At 39.0% G+C, this 20,852-nt stretch overlaps 3 long non-coding RNA genes and 1 pseudogene across 3 annotated transcripts; 2 read left to right on the top strand and 2 right to left on the bottom strand.

Annotated features, from left to right (window-relative positions):
• The first annotated feature begins 258 nt into the window (after positions 1–258).
• On the top strand, positions 259–2,904 carry LOC131001351 (putative laccase-9; annotated as a pseudogene).
• Positions 2,905–3,557: 653 nt separating this feature from the next.
• On the bottom strand, positions 3,558–4,757 carry LOC131001376 (uncharacterized). The gene is made up of 2 exons (XR_009093919.1): positions 4,512–4,757; positions 3,558–3,833 (listed from the first exon to the last, which is right to left on the bottom strand). It is a non-coding gene; the product is annotated as an uncharacterized LOC131001376 (long non-coding RNA).
• Positions 4,758–9,384: 4,627 nt separating this feature from the next.
• LOC131001375 (uncharacterized) lies at positions 9,385–10,551 on the bottom strand. Its single transcript, XR_009093918.1, has 2 exons — positions 10,331–10,551; positions 9,385–9,660 (listed from the first exon to the last, which is right to left on the bottom strand). It is a non-coding gene; the product is annotated as an uncharacterized LOC131001375 (long non-coding RNA).
• An 8,012-nt stretch (positions 10,552–18,563) lies between these two features.
• Positions 18,564–20,648, top strand: LOC131001371 (uncharacterized). The gene is made up of 3 exons (XR_009093914.1): positions 18,564–19,617; positions 19,969–20,097; positions 20,416–20,648. It is a non-coding gene; the product is annotated as an uncharacterized LOC131001371 (long non-coding RNA).
• Positions 20,649–20,852: the final 204 nt, after the last annotated feature.

Genomic DNA, 20,852 nt, shown 5'->3' on the forward strand with positions numbered 1-20,852 from the left:
ACTGAGTGGAAGCGGCAAACTTTTATTACAACCAAGAGTCTTGTAATGAGTCATCTCTTCTGCTCAAATTTTAGCCATCCATTTTCTTATAGCTAGTTGGCTCATGTAGTATTATTTCCAAATTACTTATCAAGTCCAATATAATCTAGAACTAGAAAGCGAAAGTCATGCACGTGTGGTGAAATAAATACTCACGTTTCGGAAATAAATGAGAGAAAATAGAAAGACGATGTAAGATAGGATCAACATTATAAATACGGAAAAGAAAAAGCATTCTCCTGTCTCAACAATACATAGCAGCTGAAAAAATAGAAAAAAATGGTTTCTTATAGGAAGATTAAGGTTTTCATCCTGTGGTACATTGGTATTATTATGTTTTTGCTCGGAGGCATGGGTCCAGTCCATGCTTTAGTTCATAAGTTTGAAGTATGTTGGGCATGCAGTAATATTAATTGATTTTGTTTTCTAATAATAGAAAACCTAGCTAATTGGAAGTGTAAGTTTGCAGGTGAGAAGATCTTCACACACCAGGCTATGCACCACCAAAAGCATCCTAACGATAAACGGGCAGTTCCCAGGGCCAACTATATATGCTAGAAGGGGAGAATTGGTGGTAATCGATGTTATTAATCGCGCCGATCAAAATATAAGTATCCATTGGTACGTAAAATTAAAGCATATATTTGAAACTGATATACTATTATTAATTAATTTAGTAGTAATGTACGTAGCATTGTGATTTCAGGCATGGAGTAAAAATGCCGAGATATCCATGGACAGACGGCGTCACCCAAGTGACGCAGTGTCCTATTAGTCCCGGCAAGAGGTTTAGACAACGGATGTTGCTCTCCAACGAAGAAGACTCTTTATTTTAGCACGCCCACAGCGATTGGTCTCGAGCTACTGTGTATGGCGCCATCATCATTCTACCGCCCAAGACACACACTTATCCTTTCCCTAAGCCTCATGCTGAAGTGCCCATCTTACTAGGTTTATATAGTAGCTCGAATTAAAATTCTTAATTGTGAGTTTGTATAATTAAATTCGGAATAATTAATAAATGTATAGCATGCAGGAGAGTGGTGGAATGCTGATGTGCAACAAGTTTACGAGGATGCTATAGCCCAAGGAATCGATGCCAATTTTTCTGATGCTTTCCTCATGAATGGTCAACCTGACGACATGTACCCTTGCTCCAAACAAGGTAGGCTCTCCAGATAAAATCCAAACAATTTAATAAGAGTTATATATATATATATATATATATATATATATATATAGGGGAGGGCTAGAATAAAAACATTCTTAAGTGTATAAAATATAAATGATTTTCAACTCTTAGATCATCAAGATCTACGGTTGATTCGTAACCCTTTTGGATGAATTCGTGGTCCTGGGTTCGAATCCCAAAGGTAGCAAAAATTTATTTTTCACAATTCGTAACCATGTTGGATGAATTCGTAACCCTGTTGAATAAAATTCGTACATTAAAAAACGTTTATATTTATATTTTAAGAAGTGTTTTTACTGTAGCTATATATATATATATATATATATATACTTAGTAATTTGTTTGATGCAGATACATTCAAGCTGAGTGTGGAGCCGGGCAAGACTTACCTGATCAGAATGATTAACGCAATGTTGAGCTACATTATGTACTTCAAAATCAAGGACCACAACATGACGGTGGTGGGCATGGACGGGGCCTACACGAAACCGCTGAACACCGATCACATTGCGATTGCCCCCGGCCAGACCATAGATTTCCTTCTGGAAGCCAACCAGCCGCCCAGCCGTTATTACATGGCCACCAAAGTATACGCCAGCCCCTGGTGGCATACTTACGTCCCCACCACCGGAATCCTTGAGTACGTTGGTAACTACATCCCCCCCTCATCACTGGACTTTCCATATTTCCCTAAATTCGGTGGCTATGGCTGGGCCGAGTCCATCCATTTCAGCAGCAAGCTCAGAAGCCTCGCCAACGACAAGCACCCCATCAAAGTTCCTATGAACATCACCCACAACCTCTTCTTCACTCTCACCATCAATATGTGGCCCTGTGAGACAAATTCTTGCGAGAGGAACAACAGGGTGCTGGCCAGCATGAACAACATCTCCATGCTGTCATTTATGAGGGGCTCACCGAATTCGGAACGGCTGTGTATATGTTGGACTATAACTCAGAAGTGGAGATCGTGTTTCAAGGCACCAACTTTGGCGAGGGAAGCGATCATCCCATGCATTTACATGGATACAGCTTCTACGTTGTCGGAGCTGGATACGGGAACTTCGATCCGAACAGGGATCCGCAAAACTTTAATCTCATTGACCCGCTCTTGATGAACGCTGTTACCGTTCCAAGAAATGGATGGAGCGCTATCAGATTTAAGGCTAACAATCCAGGTTCTTTTATTTTCTCTTTCCATCTCCTTTATAGAGTTAATTAACAACTAAGTAATTGAAAGTTGCAATTAATATCGGTTGCAGGAGTGTGGTACATGCACTGCCATTTCGATCGTCATCAGACATGGGGAATGAAGATGGTGTTCATCGTTAAGGACGGGGAAGCCCCCAATGAGAAGATGTTGCCTCCGCCCCCAGATATGCCCCGCTGTCAACCGCCCCCTCAACAATTATTATTTAGGATTTAATTGTTGTTAATTAAAGCTTAATTTGTAATAGCTACGTACTGTACATGAATGTCTCTTGATCAGTTTATAGAGTGTCTCCTACTATCTCTACCTATATTTATTGTGTGTCAGCACCATTATGTATTCCTCTTCATGTATCCATCACCTATAAATTAATACCTTGGTATGTAGATGGATCATCATTATATCAAGTATTATCAATATAATCCAAATAAAGGCCAGAGCCGTACGTAGCTTTGCCATCTATTATATCTTCATAATCTCCTTCAATTCTTTCATATAAATTAATATGAGTAAAATTTTGGAATAGCCAAAATGGATCATAAAATACAAATTATGGCCACTCATTGAAAAAACATAAATTTTGGCCATTTTTATAGCTTTGGGACGTTTTTGCCCTTAATTGGGCGGACTGGGTAGGGTCAGGAGCGCAGGTCGCGTGCCGGGTAGGATCAGGCACGCGGGTCGGGTTAGGCACTTATGGCACTATTAGTGCCATAAGTGCCAACGAATTTTTTTTTTACTCCCCCTGCCCTGTCTACCCCCCCAGACCCCCGACCCCACCCACCCCCAAGCCAAAAACAAAAAAAAAATTACTCCCCCTAGATAAAAATAAATCAAATTTTACTTTTGTTATTTTATTTTATGGCACTAATAGTGCCATAAGTGCCAACGAAAATCCAAAATAAAATAAAGTAAAATGGTCTTTTTAGCACTTATGGCACTATTAGTGCCATAAGTGCCAAACATGCAGAACAAATATAGAAACAACAGTGTCACGATCGGTCTTAATTAAGGATAATTAATCCGGGAAAACCATGACTGGGGAAGGGAAATTACGAAGCGGGTTTAGAAAGGGGTGCATAAAAGAATACTCAAAGAGCTTGGATACGCGTGAAATATTCCTTAAAAAGGAAAAAGGCATAGTTCGCATAAAAAGGGTACTCAAAGAACTTGTATACGCGTTATATTCCTTAAAAGGAAAAAGGCATCGTTAGGGCTTGGCTAAAACATTATCAAAGTTTGCAACGGAAGGTGTAACTGAAATAATCAGTGTTTACAGCGGAATGCATAACTGAGATATATGTATGAAGACATGTATCCTTTCTGAGCCTACTTTAAGTTCGACAAAAGCTCTACTCAGCAACAACACTTCATCGCCCATCACAGCTCAACCTGCACAAACATAAACATCGAAAGGCTAAGTACAAGAGTACTTAGTGGGCAGTTGCCAAGCATATAACATAACATCATTAACAATTTCACAATATCGCATAAGAGGCATGAGTTTCTTTCATATCCTTTGCTCATTAAACATTTCCAAATTCATAAATAGCATAAGGGCATTCTTCATCATCAATCTTCATTAACAAACATCGTGTCGTGGAAAAGGCCTTCCCCAACGAACACGGGCATCGCACCGTGAAGGGGGCCTCCCTCAGCGGTCACGGCATCGTACTATTGAGGGAGGCCTCCCCCAATAGACGCTGTAATACTGGCATACTGGCATACTGCATACTGGCATCGCGCCGCTAAGGAGGCCTCCCTAAGCGGACACGGGCATCGCGCCGTGAGGAAGGCCCTCCTCAGCGGACACGGCATCGTACTGTTGAGGGAGGCCTCCCCCAACAGACGCAAGCATCAAACATAAGCATAAACTTATCAGCGTAAAGCATTCAAGCGTAAATAAGCGTAATCAAGCGTAAATTAATAGGGCGTAAATTATTTTACGTGCAGCATAATAAAGCTTAACTCATTTAAGCGTAATAAAGCATACCACACTTGAAGATCCAATTTGCCTTTTAAAGCATAACACATGCATAGCATTTTATTTACGCGTAAGAAATTGCCCACCTGATAGCAAAGTTTTGCTAAGGTACTGTGACTTCTTGAATAGTTCTTACTCTCGCGCTTGACCTTAATCATGAGAATGTAAAATAAGACATTGCCTCGAGGAAAATTCTCAATTAATGAGAAAGCGTAATTAACTATGCATGAATCTGGTATGCATGAACTAATCTTCTGAGCGATAATTGGGAATTCTACTATTAATCCTCATTAATAGATTTAGCTAATTCTCGTCTAGCGCGGTCGAATAAAACTGTGATTCTTTCTTCCTCATCGGAATATTCTAGTCGTGAAATAAACCTCGCATTTGTACTTGATTGAAAAATGACTAACTCGGCTTTAAACGAAGTGTGACCTTGTAGAAATTATCGGGCTTTTCGATAGAAACATCATTACTAGCGTAACCTCAAATAATTAATAGGCTCAAAAGAGAGTAGTCAATTAATTAAATAAACCAATGGCTTTAAAGAAATAAATGATAATAGCTCGTTTTAAAGTCCGAAGTCCAAAAATATTAATTAATAAACTGGGCGGCTCATTACTGAATACGAATCGGCTCACCCACTGATAAATAATTGGGCTCCATCAAAAATTGATACTGCTAGGCTTAGCTCAAAGGAGTAACTTCAGCTCAAGCTTCAAAAGAATTAAAGCCCAACTTAAAAAGTCTTCGACCCAAAACAATTAAAATAGGGGTCCAAATAATAATTAATGTGGACTGAAAAGAATTAATCTTAGCCCAAAAAGGCAATTTAATCGGCCCAAATGATGAATTAAACTGGCCCAACGAAATATAAATGGGACTAGAATAATAGCCCATCATAAAATATGCATCAGCCCAACTCTTAAATTAATCAAGCCCAACTAATTAAAAACAATACATCGGCCCAATCAGAAGCCCATCTCTAAGAATAAACTTCAGCCCCAAGTGAGGTCCCTCATTTGCTCAAACACGGTTTCTCCCTCTCTCTGAAATGTCTCTGCGCCATCTCGCGAGTTCTGCCGCCCCTGAATAGTCCAGTCACTGACGAGGCCGCGCCTCGCCTCTGAACTCCGGCGAGTCGGCGTCCTCATCCATGTCTCTCGTCTTCTCCTATTCTATTCACTCTCTCATTCTCTCACGAAAACTCTTTCGCTCGGCTCCATCCTCCGCACAGGTCGGCTCCTCCTACCCCGGCCGTGGAGCGGCCGTCGGCTCTGGTTGGCTTCGATTTCCGACACTTCAAACCTCATCGTCGTTCTCTCTCCTCAGCGCAGAGCCCCCAAAATCGTGCCCTAGAGTCAACTACCAGGTTGCTGCCGCCGTTGTCTGGAGCCATCGCCGCCGTCTGGAGCGGGTGCTGCTTCGCCTGGAGTCGCCGCCTGAGCCTTAGCTCTCTGCCGATTCAGGCAGAATCGCCGCTCTGCTGGGCTACGTCCGCCGCTGCTCTTGAATCCAGCGAGGTCGAGGCGACCGTAGGCGCCGCTTCTGAAATCCCGAGTCACCGTTATCGTCACTCAGTCCCCACCGGACGAGGCAGTCGGCCCTTTTCTTTCCCGGCGTCGTTCAGCTTCCGCCAGCTCCGTCCGGCGTCGGGGTTTGGCAGTTGCTTGGGCAGTCGGCCCTTATTCTCCAAAGCTAAGTTTAACTTCTATGCTATTATAAATCCTCGTTCGTGAATCTCTTGAAGAACTATAGCTATCAAAGTGTAATATACACCCATTTCCTGAAGCTTTTGTTCTATGTCGATTATGCAAGGGTTCTACTAGCTATAGTGGCTTGTTTCTGTATCAAGAGTTTCTTAGTGCCTTGTGAAGGAAACATAGGTAAAAATTGATTTCGTGATTTCTTAATCCATCTATGCATATATATACACACCTGTATACTATGTATTTCCTTTTAAACATATGCTTGATGATATGATGTATGAACTGGAGCTGAGCTAAGTATATACCTGCTATGCTTGGTGTTGGTGGCTGTTTGTTGCTATTGAATTCAATGAGAAATTTAGGCTTGTAATTGATGTTGGCTGCTGTGGTGTTTGAATCAGTGGATAGAAACTGAAATAAATTGCTTATTTGCTTAACAATTGCAGGATGAACTTAATCAAAGGAGAAGAAAGCATTGAAACCAAGCATTACCTTGAGAGCTTCGGCTGAAACGAACTGGAATTGATCCTCTGAACTTTTGGATGAAATTGAAATGAGAGTGAATATTGTATTTGTTGGGTGGGGAGCAAGTGGTGGTGGAGTTGATAGTTAAATCATTGGAGATATTGGAGATAGTGGTGGTGGTTGGCTGAGGGAGGAAAGCAAAAGGTTGGAGTGGTGTTGGTGGAGTAAATACGTGTACATCATTAGCAAAATATGGAAATAAAAATTTTATCTAAACTTTAATTGATTGAAGAGCTTTTGCTTTTGTAATATACTAGACGATTTTCCCCAAGCTGGGAACTAGACTGTAATCTGTGAACTGTAAATAAATACTGGCTTCGATTTTAAATCATCGCATTTCTGTATCTGCTTGATATCTTTTTCCTTGCCTGCTAACTTGATAAACTGTAATATAACTTAAATTAAATCCGTAGATTTAATCTGTGTTGCAGTCGGAATAATTCCTCGACTTCTAGTAAATAATAGAAATAATATTTCTATCGCATATAAATTAATAACTTGACTTTGCTAAGTCAGTTATTAAACTGGATAATAAATTATTGAATGACTGAATAATCCTCGTCGCATTTTTCTCATACGTTATAAAGTATAAAGCTAAAATAATAACTCCGTTTCTGATAAAAAAAAAATCAGGACCATAAACTGGATTCATTCATAAATTTTTTTTTTTTTTGCATTTACTAGTTTTAATCATAATTAAAAGAGCGGGCTACTACATACTACCCCTCTTAACAAAAATTTCGTCCCGAAATTTGCATATCTCTACTAAAACAGTTCGGGGGTTTTTTTTTTTATCTTGTCTTCAAGTTCCCGCGTAGCTTCTCTTGTCTGCGGTGTTTCCATAAGATTTTCACTGATGTGATTGAGGCTGATTTCGCAAGTGTCCACGTATTGCTGGCAAGGGGGTGTGGGTGTTCTCAATTGTTGAACCTCGTTGTTTGTTGGGGCATTGCGTGGAGTAGTGACCTTTTTGGCCACAATTGTAACAACCGTTAGTTCCAGCCCGACAGATACCCCTATGCATCTTACCGCAATTTGGGCAAGGTGAAATTCCTCTCTGACTTTGGCTACCCCCAGTTGACTCAAGGTTAGTCTGTGCCTCGTACCTTGGTTGAATAAACTGTTCGGCCCGTTCCTTTTCTTGCCACACTTTCTTACTATTCTGATTGATATTGTCTTCGTTGTTGTCCCACTTGCGCTTCCCTTTGAGAGTATGTGAGGCTACTGGTGGATCATTTGGCATTGGGATAAATGGTGGGGCTGACTTGTCTGACGGCATTGCAGCTTCAACGTCAAGTGCCCTGTTCAGAGACTCCGTGTATGAGAGTCCTCCGTGGCTTGCTAGTGCCATCTTAATTTCGTGTCGCAGACCGGTACAAAATTTCTCTGCCATCTTCTCATCTGTGTCCACTTGTTGCGGAGCAAACCTAGACAGGTTGCAGAATTCCTTGTCGTATTCAACCACAGATTTCTTTCCTTGCTTTAACTCGTAGAACTCAGCTTCTTTCTTCTTCCTATAGCTTTTCGGAATATATTTATCATATAATCCTGTCTTAAAATCTTCCCAAGTATAACTTGCCCATTGTTCAGGTGTCAGAATTTTTCGTCGTGCTTCCCACCAGAAATCCGCTGATCCTGTTAGCTGGAATGAGACGCAAGATAGGCGCTCCTCATCAGTACAATGTAGAAAGTTGAAGATGCGTTCATTTGCACGCACCCAAATCTCAGCTTCAGCTGGTTCACTCGTTCCGTCAAACGTAGGTGGGTTCTGCCTTAAAAAGAGTTCTTCGACTCTCCTAGTCGGGGGCGAAGGGAGTGGGTTATGTCCTCGAGCATCTTGTGGTTCTTCGGGTACAACGTTACGATTTCTGCGATTGTTATTGTTTCTCACAGGGCGTCCTCTCTTAGGCGGCATTCTGGTAGCAAAGATGTGCCAATTAGTAGACTCTAGCATAATCTAATACAAGCCTCTAAAGAATTCTTGTACAGGTTAACTTATTCTAACTTGTAAACAAGTCATAACTCCAATGACAACATTGATGTAGTAAGCTCTAAAGGTCCTTAGCATCTCATATCCATGAGTCATATCAATTCTTAAACATATAATATCTCATCATCTAAATTGGATACTTAGGCATAAGTCATGGAGATTCATAGGGGCTATAAAATCACGAGCTTAAAAATTATTCTATACGCATCACTTATCTTGCTTCTTTCACTATAGCCACCAAAAGATACAGTCGAAGTTCTTCTACGTTTGCTTCTATGTTCTGTCGTAGTGGTGATCTCATAACTTAATAGCTCTATGTTCATAGGGATTTATTCCATAGGCATACTTAATCGCACTTGCGTAAATCATTTCATTCAATAACAACATAACAAAGCTATTGACAGTTACTAACTTTGCTATTACGATAATTCTCACTTTTTGTGAACATTAACTCAAGCTTGGAAGAGCATACCATTCTGCTTCGTTGAGTGTGATGCGATGAAGTGCTGAGCTTTGTCGATTGAACTCTAGACACTTTAGTGATCCATTCTAAGTTTGGCTTAAATAAACTCTTAGGCTCAGAGCAAACGAACTGCTCTGATACCACTCTGTCACGACCGGCCTTAATTAAGGATAATTAATCCGGGAAAACCATGACTGGGGAAGGGAAATTACGAAGCGGGTTTAGAAAGGGGTGCATAAAAGAATACTCAAAGAGCTTGGATACGCGTGAAATATTCCTTAAAAAGGAAAAAGGCATAGTTCGCATAAAAAGGGTACTCAAAGAACTTGTATACGCGTTATATTCCTTAAAAGGAAAAAGGCATCGTTAGGGCTTGGCTAAAACATTATCAAAGTTTGCAACGGAAGGTGTAACTGAAATAATCAGTGTTTACAGCAGAATGCATAACTGAGATACATGTATGAAGACATGTATCCTTTCTGAGCCTACTTTAAGTTCGACAAAAGCTCTACTCAGCAACAACACTTCATCGCCCATCACAGCTCAACCTGCACAAACATAAACATCGAAAGGCTAAGTACAAGAGTACTTAGTGGGCAGTTGCCAAGCATATAACATAACATCATTAACAATTTCACAATATCGCATAAGAGGCATGAGTTTCTTTCATATCCTTTGCTCATTAAACATTTCCAAATTCATAAATATCATAAGGGCATTCTTCATCATCAATCTTCATTAACAAACATCGTGTCGTGGAAAAGGCCTTCCCCAACGAACACGGGCATCGCACCGTGAAGGGGGCCTCCCTCAGCGGTCACGGCATCGTACTATTGAGGGAGGCCTCCCCCAATAGACGCTGTAATACTGGCATACTGCATACTGGCATCGCGCCGCTAGGGAGGCCTCCCTAAGCGGACACGGGCATCGCGCCGTGAGGAAGGCCCTCCTCAGCGGACACGGCATCGTACTGTTGAGGGAGGCCTCCCCCAACAGACGCAAGCATCAAACATAAGCATAAACTTATCAGCGTAAAGCATTCAAGCGTAAATAAGCGTAATCAAGCGTAAATTAATAGGGCGTAAATTATTTAACGTGCAGCATAATAAAGCTTAACTCATTTAAGCGTAATAAAGCATACCACACTTGAAGATCCAATTTGCCTTTTAAAGCATAACACATGCATAGCATTTTATTTACGCGTAAGAAATTGCCCACCTGATAGCAAAGTTTTGCTAAGGTACTGTGACTTCTTGAATAGTTCTTACTCTCGCGCTTGACCTTAATCATGAGAATGTAAAATAAGACATTGCCTCGAGGAAAATTCTCAATTAATGAGAAAGCGTAATTAACTATGCATGAATCTGGTATGCATGAACTAATCTTCTGAGCGATAATTGGGAATTCTACTATTAATCCTCATTAATAGATTTAGCTAATTCTCGTCTAACGCGGTCGAATAAAACTGTGATTCTTCCTTCCTCATCGGAATATTCTAGTCGTGAAATAAACCTCGCATTTGTACTTGATTGAAAAATGACTAACTCGGCTTTAAACGAAGTGTGACCTTGTAGAAATTATCGGGCTTTTCGATAGAAACATCATTACTAGCGTGACCTCAAATAATTAATAGGCTCAAAAGAGAGTAGTCAATTAATTAAATAAACCAATGGCTTTAAAGAAATAAATGATAATAGCTCGTTTTAAAGTCCGAAGTCCAAAAACATTAATTAATAAACTGGGCGGCTCATTACTGAATACGAATCGGCTCACCCACTGATAAATAATTGGGCTCCATCAAAAATTGATACTGCTAGGCTTAGCTCAAAGGAGTAACTTCAGCTCAAGCTTCAAAAGAATTAAAGCCCAACTTAAAAAGTCTTCGACCCAAAACAATTAAAATAGGGGTCCAAATAATAATTAATGTGGACTGAAAAGAATTAATCTTAGCCCAAAAAGGCAATTTAATCGGCCCAAATGATGAATTAAACTGGCCCAACGAAATATAAATGGGACTAGACTAATAGCCCATCATAAAATATGCATCAGCCCAACTCTTAAATTAATCAAGCCCAACTAATTAAAAACAATACATCGGCCCAATCAGAAGCCCATCTCTAAGAATAAACTTCAGCCCCAAGTGAGGTCCCTCATTTGCTCAAACACGGTTTCTCCCTCTCTCTGAAATGTCTCTGCGCCATCTCGCGAGTTCTGCCGCCCCTGAATAGTCCAGTCACTGACGAGGCCGCGCCTCGCCTCTGAACTCCGGCGAGTCGGCGTCCTCATCCATGTCTCTCGTCTTCTCCTATTCTATTCACTCTCTCATTCTCTCACGAAAACTCTTTCGCTCGGCTCCATCCTCCGCACAGGTCGGCTCCTCCTCCGCACAGGTCGGCTCCTCCTACCCCGGCCGTGGAGCGGCCGTCGGCTCTGGTTGGCTTCGATTTCCGACACTTCAAACCTCATCGTCGTTCTCTCTCCTCAGCGCAGAGCCCCCAAAATCGTGCCCTAGAGTCAACTACCAGGTTGCTGCCGCCGTTGTCTGGAGCCATCGCCGCCGTCTGGAGCGGGTGCTGCTTCGCCTGGAGTCGCCGCCTGAGCCTTAGCTCTCTGCCGATTCAGGCAGAATCGCCGCTCTGCTGGGCTACGTCCGCCGCTGCTCTTGAATCCAGCGAGGTCGAGGCGACCGTAGGCGCCGCTTCTGAAATCCCGAGTCACCGTTATCGTCACTCAGTCCCCACCGGACGAGGCAGTCGGCCCTTTTCTTTCCCGGCGTCGTTCAGCTTCCGCCAGCTCCGTCCGGCGTCGGGGTTTGGCAGTTGCTTGGGCAGTCGGCCCTTATTCTCCAAAGCTAAGTTTAACTTCTATGCTATTATAAATCCTCGTTCGTGAATCTCTTGAAGAACTATAGCTATCAAAGTGTAATATACACCCATTTCCTGAAGCTTTTGTTCTATGTCGATTATGCAAGGGTTCTACTAGCTATAGTGGCTTGTTTCTGTATCAAGAGTTTCTTAGTGCCTTGTGAAGGAAACATAGGTAAAAATTGATTTCGTGATTTCTTAATCCATCTATGCATATATATACACACCTGTATACTATGTATTTCCTTTTAAACATATGCTTGATGATATGATGTATGAACTGGAGCTGAGCTAAGTATATACCTGCTATGCTTGGTGTTGGTGGCTGTTTGTTGCTATTGAATTCAATGAGAAATTTAGGCTTGTAATTGATGTTGGCTGCTGTGGTGTTTGAATCAGTGGATAGAAACTGAAATAAATTGCTTATTTGCTTAACAATTGCAGGATGAACTTAATCAAAGGAGAAGAAAGCATTGAAACCAAGCATTACCTTGAGAGCTTCGGCTGAAACGAACTGGAATTGATCCTCTGAACTTTTGGATGAAATTGAAATGAGAGTGAATATTGTATTTGTTGGGTGGGGAGCAAGTGGTGGTGGAGTTGATAGTTAAATCATTGGAGATATTGGAGATAGTGGTGGTGGTTGGCTGAGGGAGGAAAGCAAAAGGTTGGAGTGGTGTTGGTGGAGTAAATACGTGTACATCATTAGCAAAATATGGAAATAAAAATTTTATCTAAACTTTAATTGATTGAAGAGCTTTTGCTTTTGTAATATACTAGACGATTTTCCCCAAGCTGGGAACTAGACTGTAATCTGTGAACTGTAAATAAATACTGGCTTCGATTTTAAATCATCGCATTTCTGTATCTGCTTGATATCTTTTTCCTTGCCTGCTAACTTGATAAACTGTAATATAACTTAAATTAAATCCGTAGATTTAATCTGTGTTGCAGTCGGAATAATTCCTCGACTTCTAGTAAATAATAGAAATAATATTTCTATCGCATATAAATTAATAACTTGACTTTGCTAAGTCAGTTATTAAACTGGATAATAAATTATTGAATGACTAAATAATCCTCGTCGCATTTTTCTCATACGTTATAAAGTATAAAGCTAAAATAATAACTCCGTTTCTGATAAAAAAAAAATCAGGACCATAAACTGGATTCATTTATAAATTTTTTTTTTTTTTGCATTTACTAGTTTTAATCATAATTAAAAGAGCGGGCTACTACAAACAGCATCATCTAAACCCTAAATGGAACATTTAAACCCTAAATGGATAATCTAAACCCTAAATGAAATATCTAAACCCTAGGGGAAGTGTTTAAAAAGTTCCTTTTGGCTTGGGGGTGCGGGGGGGCGGGGGTCTGGGGGGCCGGCAGGGCAGGGGGAGTAAAAAAAAATTCGTTGGCATTATGGCACTAATAGTGCCATAAGTGCCTAACCCGACCCGCGTGCCTGATCCTATCCGGCACGCGACCCGCGATCCTGACCCTACCCAGTCCGCCCAATTAGGGGTATATTAGGCATATTGCCTAATTAATGGCCATAATTTGTGTTTTTTCAATTAGTGGCCAAATATTGTGTTTGCATGTTCAATGTGGCCATTTGACACCATTGTTTCAATTAATATCCCCAACAATTTTGGTATCAGAGAGTAGGTTCCTCGTCAATATGACGACGACTCCAAAACGGTTCCCCACTATGAGTTTTACACGCAGTGGCGGAGCCAGGAATTTTTTTGGGGGGGGCTGAACTGTTACGGCCGCCCCCGGGAATTTTTTTTTGGGGGCATTCAATACATTTTAGACATTTTTTACTAAAATACAAATATAATCATAATAATAACAACATTTTTATAGATAATATAGTTCAAAACATTTACTAAAATTTTTTTTGGGGGCATTCAATACATTTTAGACATTTTTTTACTAAAATACAAATATAATAATAATAATAACAACATTTTCATAGATAATATAGTTCAAAACATTTACTAAATTTTTTTTTGGGGGCATTCAATACATTTAGACATTTTTTACTAAAATACAAATATTATAATAATAATAACAACATTTTCATAGATAATATAGTTCAACATTTACTAAAAAAATTTTTGGGGGCATTCAATACATTTTAGACATTTTTTTACTAAAATACAAATATAATAATAATAATAACAACATTTTTAGACATATTATAAAAAAAAAAAAAATCAAAATTTGGGGGGGCTCTAGGCCCCCTGGCTACGCCCCTGTTTACACGTGAATTTGATGTGTTGAAAATCGAGATAATTATTTGTTAATTGTTGGATATAGTTTTGGCTGGTATTTCGAAATTATTAAGGCCATTGATAAAATTAAAGAGAAGTCCTCTTCACTACAAGACGCTGCCGCGACCTGCTGAAAACTCTCATCCGATATGCTCTTGTATTTTAATTTTCTGACTTTAATCAAGCGTGTTTTGTTGAATTTTGGTTATCTTTTGAATGTAACTCGCTCATCTCTTGTATTTCTCTGACTTTAATTAAGCGTATAGAAATCGCTGCCGATCTGTTTTGAGATTTTTCGGTCCCATATTTCTACTATGCAGCCGTCGGTATGATATTTTCAAATGTGTACGTATGATTAATTATTGTGCATCAAGTGGCTACGAATCATTTACTAACACTGGTCCCCATCGAGATGGTGTCACTCGTACAGTTCAAATAAACTCTCAATATTTAGCCCATGTCTGGTTGAGTGTTTTTGAAGGTTGGAAAGAGAATCAATTAATTGAATTCATTGCTCATTGTTTGATTTGGATAATAAGATAACAATTACCCTTACTTAGTTAGGGATAATCCAATCACCTAATATATTACCCCTCAAAATAGAAAGGAAACAAAAGAAAGAGAATCTCTTACTAATGATTCATTTCCATTGTTAAACCAACACTAAAAGTAATGCTTATTGTTACCATTCCACCCCTTTATTTGATTCCATTCCCTTTTCATTCCTCTACTCGAACCAAACGACCACTTAGAGACATTCACGTTTAAACTTTAGGCCTTCAAAACATATACCAACATCAGATTTTCGTTTGACGACCCATTCAAGGTGAAAAATAGGGTTACACATAAAATATCAATTTACGAATGCAATAAATAATTATCCGGTACCTTTGCTCGGCGGTTTACATGCATGCTAGAATCACCTATATATGGAGATGATGTTAATAGAGTGGGATAAAAATGTTATTTGAAAGATGAATATACTCCTTGAGGAAGAGGAAGACGTAGAGCGGAGAAAATGAAAAATCTTAATTATTACTCCCTCCGTCCCATTAGTAGTGTCCCATTTTTTTTGGGCACGGAGATTATGGAGTGTGTAAAAAGTAGACAAAGTGGATTGGTGAAAATTATTTAAATATTAGGTATAGAAAGAGATAATATTGCCATAAAGGGAATGAGACATTACTAATGGGACAACCCAAAAAGGAAAGTGAGACACTACTAATGAGACAGAGGGAGTATATATCAAGTTGAGCTATTTTACATTGTGATTGACGTTCAAGCTTTAGAATCGAATCAACATTTTAATGAAGTGAAAACATAATTAATTTTATGTATGTCGTGTTTGGATCCTAGAGTTTTATTTTTTAAAATGATATAAAAAAGTTACTTCGTCTTGCAAGAAAACATGACATTTTCTCATTGGTGTATTTGTTAGTTAAGTTGTCGTTGACTTTACCAGTTGTCCCAGTTACAATTGAAAGAAGTTTTTCAGCTATATGATCATCGATCAAAAGTGTTATTCACAATCGTGTGAGAGACAATCTTTTGAATGATTGTTTAGCATCTTACATCGAAAATGATGTACTTTATAAATGTTACGATGCAGAGGTTACAAAATATAAAAAATAAGAGAGTATTTTGTTTTAATTTTTATGTAATTTAAATAATATTATAATTATTTTAATAAGGGAAAATTGCACCTAAATACACAAACTTTGCCAAAAATCCATATTTGACGCGAAGTTAGGATTTTACATTTTAATACACCAACTTTCGTTGTTGTCCAAATTTGACACGACTTAATTCTTAAAAATTCAAAAAATAACCCCTTTTTGTAAATAATTATACAAAGACCCACTTATGTTATTATTGAGACATTTAAACCAAAACAAGATATTTCCTTATGATGTTTTCTTTTAAACCATTTTAGGTGCGGATCAAAGATTAAAAGAAAACATCATAAAGAAATATCTTGTTTTGGTTTAAATGTCCCAATAATAACATAAGTGGGTCTTTGTATAATTATTTACAAAAAGTGGTTGTTTTTTGAATTTTTAAGAATTAAGCCGTGTCAAATTTGGACAACAACGAAAGTTGGTGTATTAAAATGTAAAATCCTAACTTCGCGTCAAATATGGATTTTTGGCAAAGTTTGTGTATTTTCACGCAATTATCCCTTTTAATAATTACTCCCTCCGTCAAGTGGTGCGTATTCCTTTTTGAGCCGTTCCAACGAAAGTGGTGCATTTCTTTTTTTGGTAATAATTTTACACTACAAACAATGTGGCCCCACACGCCTTTACACACTTTTACAGTACTACAATCTTATTCTCCTTAAATCCCGTGTCGAAAAGAAGCGCACCACTTTCGTTGGGACGGAATTTATTTTTAATTTTTATTGAAAAAAAATGGATCTCCCTAAATTAAAAGTCTAACTCCACTGTTGGAAATAAATAACTATATGGGAGGATTTAATTTGGAGGATATAAGAAAATGTTGAATTTGTGTGTAGTGGTCCTAGTGGAGAGATAAATAGCTCCACTTTTATATGTTAAGAAGTGTTTTGTCACGACCGGACTTAGCTAAAGATAGCTAATATGAGAAATCGTGACTAGGGAAGGAAATTAAGGAGCAGGGTTAGAAAGGGGGGCATGTTTGACTTGTTTGTTACTCGATAATAGACATGAATAACTAGCATTAATTACTGAAATAAAAATAAAGACATTAATGAATCGACGCATATAATTAAAAAAGATACTCGATGAACCCAAGTAAACGTTAAATATTTCTTGAAGAGTATTTGGAATAGTTATAGACTCACCTAAAACATAATCAGTGTTTGCAGCAGAAGGCATAACCGGGATACATGTATGAAGACATGTATCATCTTTGAGCCTATTCTAAGTTGGACAAAAGCTCCGCTCAGCAACTCTTCATTGTCCATCACAGCTCAACCTGCACAATTAAATATATAATGGGCTAAGTACAAAAGTACTTAGTGGGCAGTTGCCAAAAACTTAAATTTAAGCTTAACATTTTATTGACAAACTATAGCATCTGCAAGACACGGGAGCCTTCTTTCAAATCCTGTGCTTACTAAGCATTTTCATATTCATAGATAGCGTGCATGCGTTTCATCATTAATAGTCATATAAGTAAGCATCGTGTCGTGAGGAAGGCCTTCCTCATCGAACAAAGGCATCGCGCCGTCAGGGAGGCCTCCCTCAGCGGACACGGCATATCGTACTGTTGAGTGAGGCCTCCCTCAATAGATGCTAGCATCGTACCGTTGAAGGAGGCCTCCTCAACGGACGTTTGACCGGCCAACCCTCTCATTGACTCACGGTCGCTTTGTGTATACAAATCCTGACAGGGATAGCTATCCTCTCAGGATTCAAACTCACATAGGCATTAATAATATGTGCAAAGCATTCAAGCGCAACAAAGCATAAATCACATAGGCGTAACAAAGCATAAATCACTTAAGCATAACAAAACGTAAGTAGCATAACATAAATCATTTAAGCGTTATCATTGCGTAAACAATAAAGCGTAACAATGCGTAATCACTTAAGCGTCATAAAGCATAGATCACTTGGGCGTAACAAAGCGTAAATAAATAAGCGTAAAATATTTAGGCATAAATAAACGTAAATAGCATAGCCTATTCACTTAAAATCCTAACTCGCATTTGAAGCATAAAAACTTTCCTAGTTCTTCATTAACATTTTATTTTATGCGTAAGAAAAGCCCACCTGATAGCAAAGCTTGTTAAGGTGTTGTGATTCCTTGAGTAGCTTTCACTCTCGCGCTTGACCTTAATTGCGAAAATATAAAATAAGACATTGCTCGAGTAAAATTCTTAATTAATGAGAATGCGTAATTTAACTATGCATGACTCTCTTATTCAAGAATTATTATTCTAAAATAATAATCCAAGAATTTCTATTAATAACCCAAACTATAGGATTAAATAATAAAATAAACTCGTCTTATGAGATCAGATTAATAATCTTAATTAATCTACTCGTCTTAGAGTCTTTTGACCCGCTTACTAATTAAACAAGTTTCTTTCTAAATTAATTCATAATCAAAACTTCCAAGTCCAATTAATCACTCAATTAATCTAGGACTAGTCTTTAGTCGGTCTTAAATAATAACAATGACAACCCAAACAATAAGGATCCACATTATTCGGCCCATCTGAATTATAAGGGAAATGGGCCCAAAATAATAAAATGAAAATAGCCCAACTCTAAATAACTCCAGCCCAAATAACCACATAAATTCGGCCACTAAAAAAAGTGTTGAGCCCAAATATTTGGCCCAATCTCTCATCCTCAAAACTCACGGCTGCCTCTTATTCAGAAACACACGCGCACGCTCATCTCTTGCTCTACTTTCGTTAACGGCGAGGCCGGCGTGGCCGCCACCATCCATGCCGGCGTCGCCCTGCCTTAGCCACTCTCCTCTATTTCTCTTCTTAGCTGAACATGCTCTCACTTCCTCAACCCCCAATTTCAGGAAACACGCTTACAAGCTCAGCCGGTATTCCTCCTCCGGTGAGGCCGACGGTCGCCACGGTCCTCACCATGGTCGTGTCTCTGTTCCTCTAGATCTCTCGCTGGTATGCCCAGACGAAAAGAAAAAAAAAAGTCCATTCCCCCCTTTTCAAAATTCGTGAAACTCGCCGCGCCACCTCTGGCGTCGGAAACTCAGTGAGGCCGGCGTTCGGCGCCGTCCCTCTCTTTCTGGAAGCAAAGACGAAGCCGCCGCCTTATTTCCCCCCTCTGCGAAAGCTGCCGCCGCGGCTGTTGCTCTCGATTCGGTGAGGAGGGTCGTCACGCGTGGGCAGGGCCGGCCCTGGGGCGGGTGGGCCTGGGCGACGGCCCAAGGCCCCAAAAATCTGAGGGCCCAAAAGTTTTATTATATTTCATTAGTAATTATAGGCCCAACTGCAATAAAAATATTAACCTTGTTAATTTTGGGCCCAGACTCTGTTATCAAATAAATACCAAATCCTTAAATATCTAAAATCAAACAATAAATCTCATATGTTTCAATGCCAGACGTATTTCTAGGGAAAAAAAAAAACATGCTTCGTCTTCTTCTTCAAGCCGTTGCAAACACCAATTTCATGGGGAAGATATTAATCTCTTCAATTTCTCAATTTTTACTGTTGAATCAGTCACATATGTAGTTGTATAAATAGAATGAGGCGAATTAATTCTTCTCACCAATTTACTCTTTGATTATTGTCCTTCTTGAGCAAAAAAATTCACACTGCAATTTACAGATTGTCTTCGTTTGGATTTGTGGGAAAAATTGTTGATGTGCCATCATTGTCTTCTGGATTCTAGTAAGCTTGTTTGTTTCGTTCCGTTTAATGTTGATTTTCAATATCTTTGGCTTCGGCAAATATTAGATTATAGTCACATGGCTTGGCAATATTATGTATAGAAAAAGAGATTTTAGATAATATAGATTTAGACGATGTTGTGGATGAATTTGCAAGCAAAAACGCTAGACGAAGTCATCTAGACGAAGTCATTTTTATAAGTAATGAAATATTTTTATTTTTTAATATATTGCACACAATAATACGAAGTCATCTAGACGAAGTCATTTTTATAAGTAATGAAATATTTTTATTTTTTAATATATTGCACACAATAATATATTGAGGGTCCATTTTTTTTGTTTCGCCCAGAGCCCCATTTTTGTCAGGACCGGCCCTGCGCGTGGGTTCGACATTGCTGCCTCTCCGGAGTCGACGAGGCCATCGTTCAACGTCTCCCCCTGGTTCGACGGAACAGGGTAGTCGCGTACAGAAATCTAGGTTCGATTCCTATGGCTAGCGCATATTAGAAAATCTACTCTTTTGCTAAAAGTGTTCTATTTCTTAACACAGTTCATGCTTCCCTCAAGGCTAAGCATGTGGTTCAAATCATATATCTAGTTTGTGGATTCTGTGTGGATAATATGGTCATGCTTTTCCTCTTATTCTTAACATTTTCTTATAAACTGAAGATAGGCTGATAGGATGCAAAGCATGTAAGAACTTGAATACCTTGAATGCTTTGTTGGTTTGTTGTTGTTGAATAAAATGAGCTGGAACTGAAATAGAATCATTGTTGTATCTCTTAAATATTGGTAGGCTTAAATTATGGAAGAAGGTTGAAATTCAAGATAGGCTTACCTTGAAGTTTGGCAGAATGAATGAATTCTCCTCTCTGATTCTAGCGCACTAAGGGAGGAACAAGGGATTGCTAGATGAATTGTATAAAGAAGGATGTTGGTGGCTTTGATTGACTATTCTTTGTACCTTAACAGTTGAATATTGCCATATTGGTATATTTTCTGGTCAGGTTATAAAGTCATGTTATAATTACGATTAAATTGAAAATTGATATATTTTCTGGTCAAATTATAAGGTCATGTTATAAACCAAAAAATTGGCAAACTATGAGTATTTTCTGACAATATTACCGAAAAAAAATCATCCATCCGTTAACCATTAGAACATATCACCTATGTTATCTTCTCAATAAACAATTCATCAAGTAATGTATTAAGAAATTTTAAGTTTTCTTA

Source organism: Salvia miltiorrhiza, chromosome 8, assembly GCF_028751815.1.
Source record: "Salvia miltiorrhiza cultivar Shanhuang (shh) chromosome 8, IMPLAD_Smil_shh, whole genome shotgun sequence".
NCBI lineage: Eukaryota > Viridiplantae > Streptophyta > Magnoliopsida > Lamiales > Lamiaceae > Salvia > Salvia miltiorrhiza.